General features: G+C 38.6%; 1 protein-coding gene across 3 annotated transcripts in view; it reads right to left on the bottom strand.

Moving 5' to 3' along the window:
* LOC137644017 (cellular tumor antigen p53-like) overlaps positions 1-11900 on the bottom strand; it is a 113542-nt gene extending 101642 nt beyond the window's left edge. For 2 of the 3 annotated variants that reach the window (XM_068376895.1, XM_068376896.1), the window contains exon 1: positions 8082-8239. The gene's annotated coding sequence lies outside the window, so the exon portion shown is untranslated. Of the gene's footprint in view, positions 1-8081; positions 8240-11882 lie in introns of those variants that run through there. The other variant, XM_068376897.1, reaches the window with a different exon arrangement.
* Positions 11901-20552: the final 8652 nt, after the last annotated feature.

Below are 20552 nucleotides of genomic sequence, written 5' to 3'. Positions count from 1 at the left end.
CCCGTTCTTGGACATGGGCCTCGAAGGTTTCTTGATGGCACACCATAAGGCTTCTGACTGTCCTCTAATAGGTTTAGACCTATTAAGATAATACTTGAGAGCTCTGACAGGGCAAAGAACTCTCTCTAGTTCGTTACCTACCATGTTGGAGAGGCTAGGTATTTCAAACGATCTAGGCCAAGGACGTGAAGGAAGTTCGTTCTTTGCTAGGAATCCGAGCTGAAAAGAACATGTTGCAGATTCGGTCGTGAAACCAATGTTCTTGCTGAAGGCATGAACCTCACTGACTCTCTTAGCTGTTGCAAGGCAGACGAGAAAAAGAGTCTTGAGGGTAAGGTCCTTGAAGGAAGCTGACTGGAGAGGTTCGAACCTAGGTGACATAAGGAACCTTAAGACTACGTCTAGGTTCCAGCCTGGAGTGGATAGACGACGCTCTTTAGAAGTCTCAAAAGACTTAAGGATGTCTTGAAGGTCCTTGTTGGAAGAAAGGTCCAAACCTCTGTGGCGGAGAACTGAAGCCAACATACTCCTGTACCCTTTAATCGTAGGGGCTGAAAGGGATCTCTCATTCCTAAGATGTAATAGGAAGTCAGCTATTTGGGTCACAGAGGTATTGGTAGAGGATACTGAATTGGCTCTACACCAGCTCCGGAAGACTTCCCACTTAGATTGGTAGACTCTACGAGTGGAAACCCTTCTTGCTCTGGCAATCGCACTGGCTGCCTCCTTCGAAAAGCCTCTAGCTCTAGCGAATCTTTCGACAGTCTGAAGGCAGTCAGCCGAAGAGCGTGGAGGTTTGGGTGCAACCTGTCTACGTGAGGTTGACGTAGAAGGTCCACTCTTAGAGGTAGAGTCCTGGGGATGTCGACTAGCCATTGAAGTACCTCTGTGAACCATTCTCTTGCAGGCCAAAGGGGAGCAACCAGCGTCAGCCGTGTCCCTTCGTGCGAGATGAATTTCTGCAGGACTTTGTTTATTATCTTGAACGGTGGGAATGCGTAAAGGTCGAGATGGGACCAGTTCAGCAGAAAAGCATCCACATGAACTGCTGCAGGGTCTGGAACTGGGGAACAGTACAGCGGAAGTCTCTTGGTCATGGAGGTGGCAAACAGATCTATGGTAGGTTGACCCCACAAGGTCCAAAGTCTGTTGCACACACTCTTGTGGAGGGTCCATTCCGTGGGAATGACCTGATTCCTTCTGCTTAGGCGATCTGCTGAGACGTTCATGTTGCCCTGAATGAACCTCGTGACCAAAGTGAGGTTTTGACTTCTTGACCAAATGAGGAGGTCCCTTGCGATCTCGTATAGGCTCCTCGAATGGGTCCCTCCTTGCTTGGAGATGTAAGCCAAGGCTGTGGTGTTGTCTGAGTTCACCTCCACCACCTTGCCCAGCAGGAGGGACTTGAAGTTCAGCAGGGCTAAATGAACTGCTAGTAGCTCCTTGCAGTTGATGTGGAGCGTTCCCTGTTCCTCGTTCCACGTTCCCGAGCATTCCCGTCCGTTCAAGGTCGCACCCCAGCCCGAGTCCGATGCATCTGAGAAGAGATGAAGAGTGGGGGTCTGAATAGCCAACGATAGGCCCTCCCTGAGAAGGAGATTGGTCTTCCACCACAAGAGAGTGGTCTTCATCTCTTTGGTGACTGGGATAGAGACTGCTTCGAGAGTCAAACCCTTGTCCCAATGAGCTGCAAGATGGAATTGAAGAGGGCGGAGGTGGAGTCTCCCTAGCTCGACGAACAGGGCCAGTGATGAAAGGGTCCCTGTGAGACTCATCCACTGTCTCACTGAGCAACTGCTCCTCTTCAGCATGCTCATGATGCAATCTAGGGCTTGGCTTATCCTTGGGGCCGATGGAAAAGCCCGAAAATCCTGACTCCGAATCTCCATTCCCAGGTACACAATGGATTGGGAGGGAATGAGCTGAGACTTTTCTATGTTGACTAACAGACCCAGTTCTCTGATTAAGTCCAAAGTCCAGTTGAGACTCTCCAGACAGCGACGACTCGTGGAGGCTCTCAACAGCCAGTCGTCTAAGTAGAGGGAGGCTCTGATGTCCGATAAGTGGAGGAATTTTGCTATATTCCTCATCAGATGCGTGAACACCATAGGAGCTGTGCTTAGGCCAAAACACAGGGCTTGGAATTGGTAGACAACCTTTCCAAAAACGAATCTCAGGAAAGGTTGGGAGTCTGGATGAATAGGAACGTGAAAGTAGGCATCTTTCAAGTCCAACGAGACCATCCAGTCCTCCTGCCTGACCGCTGCTAGGACCGACTTCGTCGTCTCCATCGTGAACGTCTGCTTGGTGACATACGCATTGAGCGCGCTGACGTCCAGCACCGGTCTCCAACCTCCTGTCTTCTTGGCCACCAGAAAGAGACGGTTGTAGAAGCCCGGGGATTGATGGTCCCGGACTATAACCACTGCCTTCTTCTGCACAAGTAGCGACACCTCCTGGCGCAACGCTAGCCTCTTGTCCTCTTCTTTGTAGTTGGGAGAGAGGTTGATGGGAGATGTGGTCAGAGGGGTTTGAGGCAGAATGGAATCCTGTAACCCTCCCTCAGCCAACTGACAGACTGGGCGTCTGCACCTCTCTTTTCCCAGGCTTGCCAGAAGCTCTTGAGTCTGGCTCCTACTGCTGTCTGGAGATGCGGAGAGTCAGTTTTTTCCTTTAGAAGCCTTGGAACCTTTCCTAGACTTGCTCCTGGAAGAGTCTGGACGGGAGCTTCCTCGGCTGGGGGCTCTACCACGAAAGGGCGGTATGAACCTCGTAGCAGGAGTATCAGCCACTGGTGTGCGATAAGTCCTGGGGACTGAGGTAGCAACCTTAGTCTTACGAGCCGATGAGGCTACAAGATCATGTGTGTCCTTTTGTATCAGGGCAGCAGACAAGTCCTTAACCAGCTCTACGGGGAAGAGGAACTTCGAGAGCGGAGCGAAAAGGAGTTGAGACCTTTGATAAGGTGTAATGCTGGAGGAAAGGAAGGTACATAGCTGTTCCCTTTTCTTAAGAACCCCTGACACAAACATCGACGCAAGCTCGCCAGATCCATCTCTAATGGCCTTATCCATGCAGGACATTAATAGCATGGCAGAATCCTTGTCCGCAGGGGAGGTCTTCTTGCTGAGGGCCCCCAGGCACCAGTCTAGGAAGTTGAACATCTCAAATGCTCTAAAAACACCCTTCAGGAAGTGATCAAGGTCTGAGAAGGTCCAGCAAACCTTAGAGCGCCTCATTGCTGTTCTACGAGGCGAGCCTACCAGACTTGAGAAGTCAGCCTGGGCAGAGGCAGGTACTCCCAAGCCTGGTTCCTCTCCTGTGGCATACCAAACGCCCGCTTTAGAGGTGAGCTTAGTCGGAGGAAACATGAACGAAGTCTTTCCAAGGTGTTGCTTAGTCTGCAACCACTCCCCTAAGATCCTTAACGCTCTCTTAGAGGACCTAGCTAGGACTAGCTTAGTATAGGTAGACTTAGCTGGCTGCATGCCCAGCGAAAACTCAGATGGCGGAGAGCGGGGAATAGCAGAGACAAAGTGGTCTGGGTAAACCTCCCTAAACAGAGCCAAGACCTTACGAAAGTCAAAAGAAGGTGGAGAAGACTTGGATTCATCCACGTCTGATGAGGGATCCAGGTGTGCTGCCTCATCATCAGACGCCTCATCACCAGAGTGTAGCGAAGAGATCGGAAAGGTATGCTGAACGGCAGAGTCAGTACGAGCTGGAACAACAATATTAGTGGTTTCCTCTTCAAGACTCTGTTGAGGGAACACCTGAGGCTCAGACTGCAAGGGCTGATCCAAAGAAGTAGCAGAAGGTAGGCGCATGGGTGGAGGAGGCTGACTCCTAGCATGAGTGACTGAACTCAAGGGTTGCGCTTGCTGAGCGGAAGGCGGATGCGCAGTAGCAAGTTCCTGAGGAACGAGTTGAGGTTCCTGAGGTGTGGGCTGAGAGCGATGAGGTAGTGGCTGCGCAGAACACAATAATTGTCTCGCGAGTTGAGGCTCCTGAGGCGCAAGGCTAAGGTGTTGTGGTTGCCTTGAGGAGGGTTGAGCTCGCTGCAGCGAGAGCTGAGGAGACTGACTCATGGATGGGAGAGGTTGTTGTACCTCAAGAGAGTGTTGCCTCACTGGTGGAACTGCAAGTGGAAGCGGAGGAAGCAAGGAATGATCTTCCTGTTCCCATTGCTGAGGTTGCCTTAAGGAAGGCGGAGGGAGCTGCACACCACTGGAAACAGTAAACTCAGAACGTGCTAAGGTATTCTGAGGAGCCTCAACATCGTACGCCTGGCAGGCAGAACTGCGGTCAGGCGGAGCGATCGCAGGAGGAGGCGTAACCTGCTCAGCCTGACACTCAGGCATCAAGACCGCAAGTTGTGACTGCATGGACTGCAGTAGAGTCAACTTGGGGTCGGAAGACACTAAGGTCTGCTGAGGTAAAGCCTTAACAGCAGAGATCTGTTGTGGCAGAACCTTACTCCTCTTGGGCGGAGTGCATTCAACTGATGACTGCGGCGAGTCAGAGCTGAGCCAATGACTGCAGCCCGGTTGAGTTCTTGAGGTCTGGACTCTGCGTTTGAGTGGTCTCGAGACCTGAGTCCAGCGTTTCTTCCCTGATAAATGCTCAGCAGACGAGTAAAAGACGGGCTCAATCGTCTGCAGGTGGGAGTGACGGTCTCTGGAAGACACGCCCGCAACCACCGAGGATACTTCTGTGCGCCGATCAAGGCCTGCCGAACCCTTTTGCCCTTCGACATTGCTTCTCCCCTGGGCTTGGGAGCTTGCAAGAGGTCCCGGACTGGGAGGACGACTGGCACGCACAGAAGTATCCTCACGCACCACACTGACACTGACACTAGCACTTGGCACTGCACTGACACTAGCACTCGTCACAGCACTGGCACTAATTCCACCCACTGCACTCTTGACCTTAAGTTCCTTGACTTCGGCCATAAGAGACTTATGATCACTTACCACTGACTCTACTTTATCGCCTAAGGCCTGAATGGCACGCAAAACAACAGACATATCAGGCTGAGGGCAAATAGTAGGTTCGGGGGTAGCCACTACAGGGGTAGGAAAAGGTAGGGGATCATGAGGTGAGGAAAAAAGTGAAGAGTGAGAAGAACTCCTCCTAACTCTCTCTCTCTCTAACTTGGTTGAGTACTTAAGAAGACGGACAAAATCAAGTTCCGAAAGTCCGGCGCATTCCTCACATCGATCTTCTAACTGACAGGGCCTTTCCCTACAGTCAGAACAAGCGGTGTGAGGATCTACCGAGGCCTTCGGAATACGCCTATTACAAGACCTACATCGTCTATGGGTGGGGGCTTGTGAAATGTCAGACATCTTGAATCAAAAGAGATAGCCAAGTGGGATTTCAAAACCAAGCAAAAGATCGTTAACCGTTAAATCAGGACTAAATAATAGCTATCTAAGCTAATATAGAAGTTTTCCAGTAAAGCGACAGCCGAAATCTGAGAGAATACTTCACCAAAAGCCGTGAAAATACTCGAAGATCATAAGCGTATCCCAGAACGTCTTGCCGGAAGCACGACAGAGGAAAAATTGAGGAGGTGTCAACAAGAAGTACTATAGTACCTGGCCACAGGTGGCGCTGGTAAGTACACCCCCTTCTAGTATTGTGATAGCTGGCGTATCCCTCCATAGAATTCTGTCGGGCAACGGAGTTGACAGCTACATGATTATCGGGTAAGTTTAATATTGAAAAAATGGAGTTTAAAGAAGTTAATTCAAATATAGAAGAAGACAGGTACTGTACAAGATATGTTTCAAGGTTTACTTTTTATTTTAAAACAAAATCTTTTACGGCTTTAAAAATCCGTATATGGGTAACTGTAGATGTCTTGAACGAGTACGATAATGATTTCTGGCGTAAAGCCATGGTTTCTTATTGTTTGTCATTTACGCCGACCATAGTTTTTGACTTGTGGTGGGTCGACTACCAAGTAATAATAATGAAACATCGTCAAAACATGGGTTTTTATTTCCAAGACTTCCAGACTCACAGAAAACTTGTAACTTTCCATCCCATTTTTTATGGAATTGATTGTGCAGTGTTCATCGTACTACAAGAGGCCCCATAACTAATTTTAGTTATGATTTAATGGTTTTTGCTCTGCCGTACGCTCACTCCGCTCAGGATTAAACAGTATACCACTGGTCCTATGTCCTGACAAGCGGACTATGTCTTGCTACGCACATTAGCCCCATGGGCTCGTATTTCGCCATTAATTATCAAATATAAACTTAGAATTTTATTACCTCGGTTATTACTATCCAAACAATTCATGGTTATGGGTTTAAGCGAATGTACTAGTAATGATTTATTGAAATATCCTGACTGAATTATTTTGAAAAACTTGTTATTGCTGAGATGTTTCGAACATAATTCATGACGATATCTATCGCAAAGCCATAACTTTCCATTTATAGTAGTAGGTCCATCATAACTTAAAATCAATGGATTTCCTCCAGAAATCAACATCAACATTTTACAAAACCCCACAAAATACATATTGAGTCATATTTTCTACAAACCGTAGAGATTTTGTATATCAGCGGCCAGTTCCTCATGTTTGCTTAAAAAATGGGGTTTCATTGTAGTGTATTACAGGGCAATGTAACCTAGGAAAACAACTACTTTTTCTTATAGAAAAAATTACGCTCTCTTCGAAAATGACACTCGTTCCCGTCGCAAATTAATAGTTTCAGAAATATATATACATCTATATCCTCCAATAATGGGGGACCCCCAGTGGGAACTCGGGGTTTTGGGTGGAGAAAACAACCTGGGGAATCGATATATAAACGTAAAACAAGCCTTTTCTTCTCTATACATTACCTTCTTGAAATTATAATAACCGGAGGAAAATACAAAACAGTATGTCTGGATAAACTTTGGAGGCGCCGTTACAAAGATTGTGTCATGAAAAAATACAGTAACCAGTGCTGCCAACGTCCGATGTAGATCAAATGTTATTTTGAGACCTGTCATACTACTAGGCTAGGTTAGGTGGGTTTGTTAGGTTCTGTGCCCTTTTTGTACTTTTTATATATTGAGTAAAACTTATATGGAGAAATTATTTAAAATACATATGGAAATATCTATCATTACTATCTTTAGTAATGTCAGCGTGCCGTTGGTAACTCTGTGTACCATACGTCAACGTTGGTAACACTGTGTATTATTGGTAACGTTGCTAATGTTATCGTTCGTTCGTAAGAGAAGTGACACCGTGCAACTCAAAGTTATCCAAATTGGTTGATCTGTTTGTTTCCGATTGAAATGAACATCAAATTCAGTTAATTCACGTTATTTGCTATAGGAAATCAATTATATATCGCTCCCAGTATGTTTTCCCCACCCAAAACCCCGAGTTCCCACTGGGGGTCCCCCATTATCGTAGGATATAGATGTATATATATTTCTGAAACTATTAATTTACGACGGAAACGAGTGTCATTTTTTAAGAGAACGTAATTTTTTCTATAAGAAACAGTAGTTTTTTTCCTAGGTTACATTACCCTGTAATTCACTACAAAAATACCAAAAATGGACATCAACTAATGTAATCTTCCCCCACCTAACCTAACCTACAAGACATGTCCTTACCTACCTACCTAACGGACTAAAGTCCCCCTTCGACTGTCGTATTTTGTCAGCCATAATCATACATGCAGGTGGCTGCTATTATACATACACCTCCAAACCGTTTATTGCACAGTTTTATAATTTAGCCAATATTCATGGTCAGAAAAGGATAAAATACAAGATAAACAGAAGGAAAAATATACGATTCGTGTATTGCCTAGAAATTATGCATCATATATCTGCCGAAAACTACATTACCAAAAATTTTAACCGTCTTCACTTTACATGGAATAAACGGTATATTCAGGTTACTGGTGCCTAGCTTGAAGGACCAAGGATATGGCCAAACGGAACTATGGACCAGGACACATTATAACTGAGAAACTAACTCTGCTATACGGTTCTCGAGTGCTTTGACAATGTCAGCAAGTGTTCAAAACTGTTATTATCATCATGAAAGACCTTACCCAGACTAGACAGGGCGGCAGCAGGAAACGATACAGACACAGACAACAGTCACAGAGCTTCCACAACGTAAACAAATAACAACAACACGGGCCTGGCTAACTATTGCACAACGTTTTGGAACACACTGTTGATGATCATGTTGTGCTGTTTCTCAGTCTCGCACAACTTGCTCCATAGTTACTCGTTAGTCATAATAGGGATGATGTCATTTAATGACAATTCTTATAAAATTACACGTCACGTCTTCCGTTCAAATGACTAGGGATACATCCTAAGTGACACTTTATTTTTCATTTCCTTTTCATTCAATTGCTGATCGTTAATTTAAACAATTGGCCTGAGGAAACATTAAACTGACAACAACAGATATGAAACCCAAAACTGCTTGACCATCTTGGAGTCTTGATGGTCGGGAAAAAATATAGTTATTCTAAAACTATAGATATCAGAAGGAAATTGATAAACAAAGAGATACTACTGTCCATATACTGTACGCTAAAGTTTTATTTCTTCCTCCGACCAATGTTTCACAAATAATTTGCTGGATAGGATACAAATAAGGGTGAATCCAAACAGGGACTGATTCAACAGGTGTACCGCGCAGGCAATATTGGGTTGAAACTTGAAACTTGAGGCCTGAATTTTAAATACTATATAGATTCAAGTGGAGCCATTTGCAGAGCTGACGCTGGTGGTGGGATTGGTCATGAACTTCATTGGAAGCACAGAAATCGAGAATGTCGATACTTTTTTCTGTGCAATGTACAACTTAATCTGACAACAGACATGAGACCCAAAATTGCTTGAACCTCTTTGATGTGAAGAATTTCAGAAAAAGAAATGGTAATTCTAAAACTATAGATATCAAAGGCAATTGTTATTAACCATATACTGTATAGGCCTATTCTAAATCCAATTTTTAACTCATGATAACTGAATGTGGGACAGCAATGTACCTAGTGTTTATTTTTTATTCCTTCTTTAAAGGAGGTTCGTGGCTACAACTAGTCATCATCATCATCTCTTACGCCTATTGATGCAAAGGGCCTTGGTTAGATTTCTCCAGTAGTCTCTATCTTGAAATATTTAACACTTCTCCACTCTCTGACTTCACGCTTCATAGTCCTCAGCCATGTAGGCTTGGGTCTTCCAACTCTTCTAGTGCCTTGTTGTGTCCAGTTGAAAGTTTTGGTGAACCAATCTCTCTTGGGGAGTGCGAAGAAGCATTAGTACCAAATCATCTCCATCTATCCCTCACCATGATCTCATCCACATATGACACTTGAGTAATCTCTCTCATAGATTCATTTCTAATCCTGTGCTGCTATCTGACTCCCAGTGTTCTTCCGAGGGCTTTGGTCTCAAATTTACTAAATCTGTTGGAGATTGCTTCATTGTCATACCACGACTCAAGTGACTTACATCGCCATTGTCTGATTTGCTTTTTCAATCTTTCACTTTCCACCAGTTCTAATGTCCCTGCATTGGAGATCATAGTTCCTAAATACTTAAATGATTCTGCCTTATTAATCCCTTCTCCTTCTAATGATATTTCATTTTCCATTGCCTATTCTGGTCTCACCGTCTCTGTCTTTCTTTCTTCTGTTTATCTTGAGCCCAACCGCGTGTGATATTTCATGCATTCTGGAAAGGAAGCATTGCAAATCCTTTGGTGTTCTGCTAATAAGGACAGCATCATTAGCATAGTCTAGGTCAGCTAATTTCCTATTGCTAATCCAGTCCAATCCTTCTACACCATCTCCAACTGTTGTATGTATTACAAAATCTGAGGAGGATAAACAACATACTATATAGTAGGTGACAATTTATTCCCTTGGAGTAGGCTATTCCGCTGTTCTCTGCAAATTAATTTGATAGGACCCCACTAACATTAACTTTTCACTTTCTATGCTCATGAACAAACTTAAATCAAATTTACATACTAAAGAGGAATTTCACAATAACGCAGGAATCTCCACAAAATTAGTCGGTGCACACGTCACTATCAAAGGCTAGAGTTGGAAGTTAAAGAAATTGAATAACGAAGGACCAACATGGATTGACATAAAATAAAAGAGTATCTTACAAGTAATATGCACTTCTCAGTTGCTATTGATCTAAATTGTAATATGACTAATCAAGATATGGAAAGAGCAATTTGTAATGTAAAACAAGGACGTACGCAAAGAAAATTCAAACTCTTGAGCTGTTACGTGATAGTTGAAGTAGTTTATTTATTTATTTTTTTGCGGGTGATATTTAGATAAAGAAAGAATAATTATACTAAGCGTGAAAATGTGAAGAAATGAAATAAAGTAATATTCAAAATTAGACCTTCGAACTCTCACCCACTAGTGAACAAAGACCAGGGAGAAACAATATTTCTTTCCAAAGAATGAGTAAGCGCCAAAAAATATATATTTTATACGTATGTTCAAAACAGTTTGAACACTAAGAAGATTTAAGTAAACCGATAGACAAGCTATAAGATAAATGATATGTTAAAGGATAGTAGTTGAGAATAAACGGTGTTATTAAAACATTTCTATATTCCAAAATGACACATAACCTCAAACAAAACAGAGAAAACGAGTAAGTAATTTGAATGGCTGACTATGATAATATAAGAACAATTTAACATTAGACACGTTTTGGACATTTTATAGCATCGCAATAAATGTCATTCATATTAAAGAATTTACTGAAGTTTTATTGTAATTATATAGAAGGTTTAAAGATTCTACCATCCATATAGATTTTGTTAGAGTTTAGTGATAGCCTACATGGAACTCCGTGGCTTATGGAAAATTAGGATCTTTGGAGATTTCAAATAAGAGTTATTTGCAAATAAAAGTATTAGTTGTAATTGCGAATTTTTCTGATCACTATAGTAACTATTATCTGTACAAAATAGATCAAGATATATTATATTTTCAACAATCATATAAAAGACTCGACAAGCATTTTCTTATAACAAATAACGAAGCTCAGTAATTTTACTACTTATTAGGTAATAATATAAAATTAATCTCTCAAACAAAAGTCATTCTTCATCCTTCTAATAATCGCCAGGTTCTACATTTCATTGTACCTATTTTCTAATTCATGTGAGATGCACATCTATATTTATATACGAATTATCAAAATCAGCTTTGCTTAGGAGTAAGGGTTTTGGCTAAAATATTACCGTCCATGTTTTTTTTTTTATTATTATTATTCTAGAACACTTATTTTACTTTCGGAAACCGTGTTACCTCATACGAATGGTAAAAAGTCACGCTAATAGATGATGACACACTCTCTCTCTCTCTCTCTCTCTCTCTCTCTCTCTCTCTCTCTCTCTCTCTCTCTCTCTCTCTCTCTCTCTCTCTCTCTCATGATAATGGCAACCCTCTTCCATTTTTCATATTTTTCATGTTTATTTATTTCTTTGTTAATTTCATTTATCATAGAATAATCATTGTAGCGAATATAGCTCGTGTCAGCAAACAGCCACCAAGTATAAATCTATATTCACCTTGATATGAACTGGTAAAAAACAAAATAGTACATTTAATACAAATTTACTTGCATCTTTTAGATGGAGATAAATGCTAAAATGTATCATATACATGCGTTGTCTAATAAAAAGTAAATTTGAAAATATACTAAGATATGATTAGAAACGCTATGGACTTTTTTTCACAAGATATAATACGAACAGTCTTGCGTACGAAAGAGAAAATAATTTTTTGACAAGGTAGCGTTTAGACTTAAAATTTTATCAGCTAAATAAAGACAATATGTAAATTTTAACTCACACCGTGGGCTGCAAAAGAGAGTCTACAAGATTGTGTCGAAAATACAAAAGGCGAACGAAAAGTAAGTTTAATATTGCCAATTGTGTCACAAACAACCGATATACGCATTTCAAAGGATAAATATTGGTTATGCCTCCTGAAACAGCTGAAACAGGTGATTGAAACTAAAAATAATAACGAGCAATAAAGAAACAGTCGTTCCAACACAATCATAAAATCTTCACAGAATAATTATCTAAGCTGGACAACGATTGCTCAAAAACTGAAGAAACCTTCCTTTTAGAAATGTTAAAACAGAGCACGAGCAGAGCGTGAGCAGCATTAAAATCAAAATTCTGTTTCCTCCTGGGTGAATGAAACATACAAGTAGCCGTACAACTTGAAAAAAAAAAAAAAATACTATAGTGGGAGACGCTTATTATTACCATCTCATTCTATTCCAAAAATTTTAGAATAAGCTTCCATTGATGATCTCGTTCACAAATATATCGTAGCTTGCCTTCCAAAGGCCAAGCCTTGACATATGTAATAAACTTCCAGGCCAAAGTATCCGGAACGCTGGGGTTACATAATGACCTGGTATCCATCCATCAATTTTTTTTTTTATTTTTTTTTCATTTTTTAGCGTGGTCTTTACACAACTGATGCCAAGCTTTAGCTCCATGCCTATCTTCTTACACATTAATTCGTCGATATAAATGATGTTACATGCCAGTGATCCATGCACACTGTAACCATTTAACGCGAGCTCTTCGTTATTATTACGTTTCCGTGTTTATTATATAATTTATCACACCACTCTCTTTGCTCTTGAGGATTTGAGTTTTTGAGATAAAACTTTCGAATAAGCATGGCAATTGAACCATAATATGAGAAAGAAAAGTTCTGAAAGACAACATACAGTACATTACTATGGCGCTTCGATCTAGAAAACTTCAATATGGATTAATTGCAGTTTTTCGTAGCATCGTTAGTGAATTTGGGTCAAAAGACTTGCATTTGTCCAGCGTTCTTTTATCATGAATATCATACGAAAGAAGTACAAATTCTACTGCAAACTACAAAAAATACAGGAATTTTAAATAGTAATAATAATAATAATAATAATAATAATAATAATAATAATAATAATAATAATAATAATAATAATAATAATAATAATAATAATAATAATAATAATAATAATAATAATAATAATATTATTATTATTATTATTATTATTATTATTATTATTATTATTATTATTATTATTATTATTATTATTATTATTATTATTATTATTATTATTATTATTATTATTATTATTTAAGGCATAGCCTTAGTTGAAAAAAAAGGATGCTACAAGCTCAAGGCTCCAATAGAGAAGATAGCCCAGTAGGGGAAGGAAATAAATGAAATATGTATGAGAGAGTAATGAATAAAAGATACTGAATATCTTAACACCAGTAACAACGTTAAAATAGATTTGTCATTTATAAACCACGAAGAGAGACTAGTGTCAACCTGTCCAACATCAAAACACTCGCTGCAAGTTTGAACTTCTGAAGTTCCACCAATTTAACTACCTAATTAGGGAAATCATTCCACAATCTGGTCAAAGATGTAAAAATAACTTCTAGAATATTGTATTTGTTGAGCCTTGGTGCAAGGTGCAAGATAGTACAGTCTAGAGAGATTTTAATGCAAAAGATGGCCAAAATAAAGAAAAATCTTATGCAACATGCACAAACAGCTAACTGAACGTCGTGCCAGAAATTAATATTAAGCTCAGGAATAAGAAACTTAATAGACCAAAAGTTTTTGTCCAACAAATTAAGACGAGAGTCAATAGCTAAAGACCAGACAGGAGAACAATACTCGAAACAAGGTAGAATGAAAGAATGCAAAACAATTGCTTCTGTCATTTCCAGTGTTACCTTGTTATCATGATCACTATTAACAAATTCATTATCATCACAAGCCTAATTGCCATCATTATAATCCGCATCTGGTGTGGATTTATATTTTTATAAGAATAATCTTAATGATTACCTTCATAGGTATGTGAATTTTGAGGTTTGAAATCGTCAGCACAATAGAATCTGATTGGTAACGTCTCTGCCTGGTGTTTGCCAGACCGGGGTTTGAGTCCCGCTTAGACTCCTTGAAATAAAATAGTGGTTTATGTCTAAGAAAACTTTAATGGTTTGTGGCTACGAAATAAATATTGTATACACTGTATTGTTATTAAAAACTTAATTTTGAATACCCCTCTGTGCCCTCCAAAAATGTCTTAATCTGTTATTATTCCTTTCCAAGTATTGACAGCAGCCCCCTACACTCAGTAGGGAGAGTAAGGGAAGTTTATTCTTCAGAGTACTGTATGTACAGTATATAGAAAAGAGTGAGTACTGTACATCCGTCCCTGGAATCCGATGTATCGTAAAACATGATTATCTCGTTTTGATAGAAATAAATGATGCATTGCTCAAAATGGGTGAAACGGGAAAAAGCGAAGATATAAAATCAAGTTTCAAGGCTCAACTAGAAGTTGTCATTAGAGAAGTTTTGACATCAGGCACGGATCTTCGTCAGTATTCTCAGTCAGGTGAAAAGGAGCTTCGAGAGTTGGAAAATTGAGTATCCAAGATTTTCAGCTGTTAGACATTCTATTTGTTTTTTGCTGGGTTAATAATATGCCATTCTAAATACGTTTAATGACCTTGAATATGAAAAACTTTGATAATTACGAAGACCTGATAACCCAATAAGAGTATGGTGGGACGACTAATCTACGGGCTAAAATTTCAACCATTTCAGGGATGGGGATTATTTTTTCTTGGGGGGGGGGGGGGCGGTATTAAAGTTTACTTGGCGTGTCATAAGCAGCCCCTGCTTATTGGAGACTGGTCTTGGTCGTTGATCTCATATGTACTGTTATGTCTCGAGGACAATGTGCATTGAATCAATTACCTGTATCTCTCTTCTACCATTCAGGCGTTTTTGTTAAACATATAGACTACCTACAGTATATGGTCACTGCATGATCATTCTTACGTGAGGAGAGATTAATAAGAAACATGGAAATTACTCTGTGAGCCCGCAAAAATCACTGCAAGCGCTCCTATGAGAAGATTTGGTAGTATTCAATAGTGGGATTATAGCAAAAAATTTAGTGTTATTACCAAAGAGAGCAGGCAGAATTTAGGTGGACTATCAGGAAGGCCTGATATCTTTTTTTTTTTTTTTTTTTTTTTTACAATATAAATGCTGGGTTGCCAGAATTGCTTTAACTTTCTAAAATATTGTTTATTCTCATCATTTTCATTACAACTTCAGCCATAGTATGAAGTGTAGAAAAAATACCATTGTTATCATTATTGGGTATTAAAAATCCAAGTAGCATCACGTAATACTGCATTTCAAGTGATACCACATATGAATAGGATACAATTAAGGGATAAAATAAGTTTTAGAATGAGAAGAGTGAAAAGAGAGAGAGAGAGAGAGAGAGAGAGAGAGAGAGAGAGAGAGAGAGAGAGAGGAGAGAGAGAGAGAGAGAGAGAGAGAGAGAGAGAGAGAGAGAGAGAGAGAGAGAGAGAGAGAGAGTACAAGGATTTTGGATGTCTTAAATACTTTTTAGTCCATCCGGGGAGACTCCATTTGTTCTTAGATAAAGCGTTTTGGTTTGAACGTTCAGACTCAGAGTTTTTATGATCTTGTCAAACTTATTCTTGAACTCGTTTACCGTGATACGGTTGGCTACTTCCACTGGAAGTCTGTTCCACGTATTTGCGACTTTGTATGTTAAGAAATTACCACATTGTATTTTTTCAATTCCAGTTTGTATGAGAGAGAGAGAGAGAGAGAGAGAGAGAGAGAGAGAGAGAGAGAGAGAGAGAGAGAGAGAGAGAGAGAGAGAGATATTAGATCACCAGGATTACGTTGGATGGAGTAGCCAACCCTGCTGACAGGAATACATAAGTGTGGAAATGAAGTGCTTTATCACCAGGGTGCTGGTCATTAGTTATGAAGTTATTCAGACTATTGTCATTTTTATTATTCATTGGAAATTTTCTCTCCTATTTGATTGGGTGCTGTTTTAAGATATTGATTTATATCATTCGTAATGGAGGCGAAATAATTCAATTATTATATTTTCAGATTATACGGTAGTTGTGTCATCACCTCTAAAGGTAAAGCTATTCGTTTGTTTTGCAGTTTTGTTTAACTATGACAAAATGTGGTAATTTCTTTATCTTGGGAGATTCCTACATATTTCTGTTTAGTTATATTTATTCCATAACTTCTCTTTATCTAAACACATGTTTCACTAAGAATTATGAAACAGCAGGCATTGTAAAAGTAGCATTCATCTCAGTTAAAAAGGTCAAGCCTCTTACAACCTAAATTGTTTAGCCGGCATACTCAGGGCTCATTGTTTACCATCGTTGTTCATAAAAAATTATAATGTCAGCCATTAGAAACTTCCACTGGGTATCATCCATCTAAGCACTTATCATTACAACCATCGTAAATAGATTGAGAAACTGTCGCCTCTTGTATTTAAAAGTTTGGAAGTTGCAGTGGTAGTATTACTCTACTGCTTCTTAATTTGTTAGACAGGAACTTACGGTCTTTTAAATTTCTTATTCTCGATCTAGATTTTAATCCCTGGCACCGTCGTTCAATTAGTTGTTGATGCATGTTGCATAAGATTTATCATGCATGTTGCATTAGATTTATCATGCATGTTGCATAAGATTTATCATAGTTCTGACCATCCTTTACATTCAGATCCTACCGGACAGTACCATCCTGTTCGTAATACTATGTTTGCAGTTAATTCTAATAGTCTTGCCTTCTCCATTATGAAGCTCAATACTACACAGTATTCTAAAAGTTTTGCTCAAGCTGTGACCAAGTTGTGGAATGATCCCCTAATCGGGTCATTGAATCGATTGAACTTCAAAAGTTCAAACTTACAGGAAATGTTTCCATGCTGAACAAGCTGACAAAAGTCTCTGTTTAATGCTGTAAATGTTCTTAGAATATTTTATTCTAATTGTTCATTACTTCTCATATAGTTTGTTTATTTCCTTTCCTCAGTGTTATTTTTCGCTGTTGGAGCCCTTGTAGCTTAGCTATTAATAATAATAATATCGGATGAGATATATACAAAATTTCTTCTACTGCAATTTCGTCCGGTGCCGTCGCTTTCTCTCTGTTCTTGAAGATTCCTCCTGAATCCTGAGAATTTCTATTGAACTTTCATGCTGCTTGATTAGGTCGGCCAGATAATTCAGGTCTTGTAAACGAAAATCTATGTATTAGATGACCCTTAGGGTATTGCTCACCTACATGATATCATTGATACATCTCACGATAGCAGCGTCGCATAGTTTTCCCACTGCGCTTGTTTTAAAATTACAGATGCAAAGGGAAGAGTAGACTTTCATATTATCAGTGTTCTGGCAGTGAAATGACTACCTAAGTGGGTTTGCATTGAAATGTCTACCTAAGTAGGTTTGCTTTAAATGACTACCTGGTTTTCATTGAACCAGGTGCTCCTTGCCTTTCTTGAGCAGCTGAGGATAACTTCTCTTTTTGAAAAAAATCGAAAAGACGGACCAATATATTGAAGGCCCATTTCAGATTCTTTTGGTCTTGGAAAATTTAGTCTCATTTGTTTTACTTAACCCTTTATGGGTCATGTGACAGTAAACGGCAACTTGAACACACGGTATAAAACAGCGTGCTAAAACTAGTAGATGGAAGGAAATGACGAAGATTATCCACAGTGCTGTCATCGGCTTAGATACCTCAGTCTAGGCGTCTTGAGTGACCCACAGTAGGCTCTCAGAGGTGTCCAAAGTTTAGGTTCGCTAAAAGAGACGTCAAGAGCGGATCTCTCCACAAAAAGTTCCCAAAAAATTCCCCCACGCCTTATGTAATTTAGACAAGTACATGGTATTTGGTTTACAAACAGTTGAATAGTTGTGTTGAACAGTGATATATACAAAACAAATAAATAAGCGAATAGTGTGTAAAATATACAAGCGTAAAATTACAGTTTGCTGTCTGTGAACATGCACCCGAGTCGTGCAAGACAATTCTATGCTGTTTATTGGTACCTACCTTGTCTGCAAAGGGTAACGGAATTGCAGTCCATGGAAAAGCAAAAAAAAAAAAAAAAAAAAAAAAAAAAAAAAAAAAAAAAAAAAAAAAATGACTTTTATTGATCTAATAAGAACTTTTACAGACAACAATGGATTATGTAATTTTGAATAAGTTATGTCATGAATGTCTAGTCATTATTGGTTCAATACCTCATATAAAAAGGATTTTATGTCTTGGTATACTTTATAGAAGGGCTACGTGCTGAATTGAAAGTATATAGTTAGTTATATGAGTGATTTTATGCTTTTAGAATAGTTAAAATTTAGAAATAATGTTTGCTTGTAAAGTTTCGTTGACATTTTTGTTTTCTTTTTGCTACCATCGTTTTTTGGTTCATAAATTTTAGAAATAAAAAGATATTCATTTCATTACGTTCTTTTATAGTTATACTAACATTAAGCCATTTAGCAATTTTGAGCATTATTTATTGAGTTATTGCAGTGTTTTTGTGGCGCTACTTAGTCATTGGTCAGAGGCATATAAATGGAATTTCTGACCGCAAAGTATGATGTCCTGAAAACATTTTCTATAAGAATAAAGTTTAAATTTAAGTTACTCATTACCACGGTCATGATGTGGGGTAAATGGAGATGGTATGGGCATGCTCTTTGCGCTCCCCAAGAGAGATTAGTTCACCAAACGTTCAGTTTGGCTCCACCAGGCACGAGAAGAGTTGGAAGACCCAGGCCTACATGGCTGAGGACTATGAAGCCCGAAATAAGAGATGATGAATGGAGAAGTATTGAATTAAAATCTCAAGTTAGAGACAACTGGCGAAATCTAACCAAGGCCTTTTGTTCCAATAGGCGTAGGTAGAGATGATGATGATGATGATTATCACATACCGTAGTTTTAACTATTTTCATGGTGAAAAAATAGGCTTTGCTTACATTTTACGCGTGGGTGTCAATGACCCGCCCTTTGTCATTTTTGGCAGGCGACAAAATTTAAAGGGACAAGATTTAACTGTCAACTAGTAAATATGTTTTGGTTTTGTAGCTAACGGCATTTTGTGTTTGCATGAGTTTCTTCGCAAATTTTGATGTTTTTTTCAGATCTCTACGTCCCCAATAATGCAGAGGATAGTGATATTTAAATGATCAATGAGGATTAAGGCATGGATTCGTCATCCACGTCAATTCTGGAGGACACTGAAAATTTGGACGATGATGACGTTATGGACCCAGATTTTTTATTAGATGAGTTGCAGATGTCAAGTGACGAGTCTGAACCTTCAACTTCATCTCCCGATGTAAAGGTAACTAATTTTTATCTAATCATATATATATATATATATATATATATATATATATATATATATATATATATATATATATATATATATATATATATATATATATATATATATATATATATATATATATATATATATATATATATATATATATATATATATATATATATATATATATATATATATATATATATATATGATAAATTTTGCACATTTAGACGTGCTTTTCATATTCAAATAACCCATAGATATTTGATACATTAATGTCTGGATTCTCTTAACGACCTCGGGATCAGAACCCCAGTTGAAATCACACAAAGAAAACAGCTTCTGACGGGCCGGGAGTCGAACCCTGGTCCAGTAAACTTGTATGAACAGTGACTTACCACTTATCCACGAAGAAAGATGAAAGTTAGAGACAGTTCTTTTATACTCATACTTGTTGAATTCAGGTTTTTTGCAATTAGAATTGAAATAAACCCATCTCCACCATCGTAGCTAATTGGTAAATTTATCATTAATCGAATGCCAAGTCATAAACATACCAATTAACTATGATGGTGAAGATGGGCAGGTTTCAAGTCTTAAGTTCATATGCAAGTTTCGTGAACTAGGGTTTGACTCCCAGTCTGTCAGAAACTGTTGTCTTTGTGTGATTTCGCTTGGGGATCTGATCCCGAGGTCGTTAAGAGAATCCATACATTAATGTATCAAAAATATATGGCTTATTTGAATATATATATATATATATATATATATATATATATATATATATATATATATATATGTATATATATATATATATATATATATATATATATATATATATATATATATATATATATATATATATATATATATATATGTGTGTGTGTGTGTGTGTATACCTTACAATTTTGTTATGTTTTGTTCTGGATTTCAGATTACATATGATTGCTTTTAATTTTACAATACATTTTCTTTATGCTAACCTTTTCCCTTGAGATCAGAGTACATATAGTTGCTTTTCCATTTTACCTGACATTTCCTTTATGTCAAGATCTCTCCTGGACTTCAGGGCATACACACACACACACACACACACACACACATATATATATATATATATATATATATATATATATATATATATATATATATATATATATAGGCTATGTATATATATACATATATATATATATATATATGTATATATATATATATATATATATATATATATATATATATATATATATATATATATATATACAGTATAT

Source organism: Palaemon carinicauda, chromosome 7, assembly GCF_036898095.1.
Source record: "Palaemon carinicauda isolate YSFRI2023 chromosome 7, ASM3689809v2, whole genome shotgun sequence".
NCBI lineage: Eukaryota > Metazoa > Arthropoda > Malacostraca > Decapoda > Palaemonidae > Palaemon > Palaemon carinicauda.
Note: the sequence above shows the minus strand (reverse complement) of the source record. Positions and strands in the feature narration are given on the sequence as shown.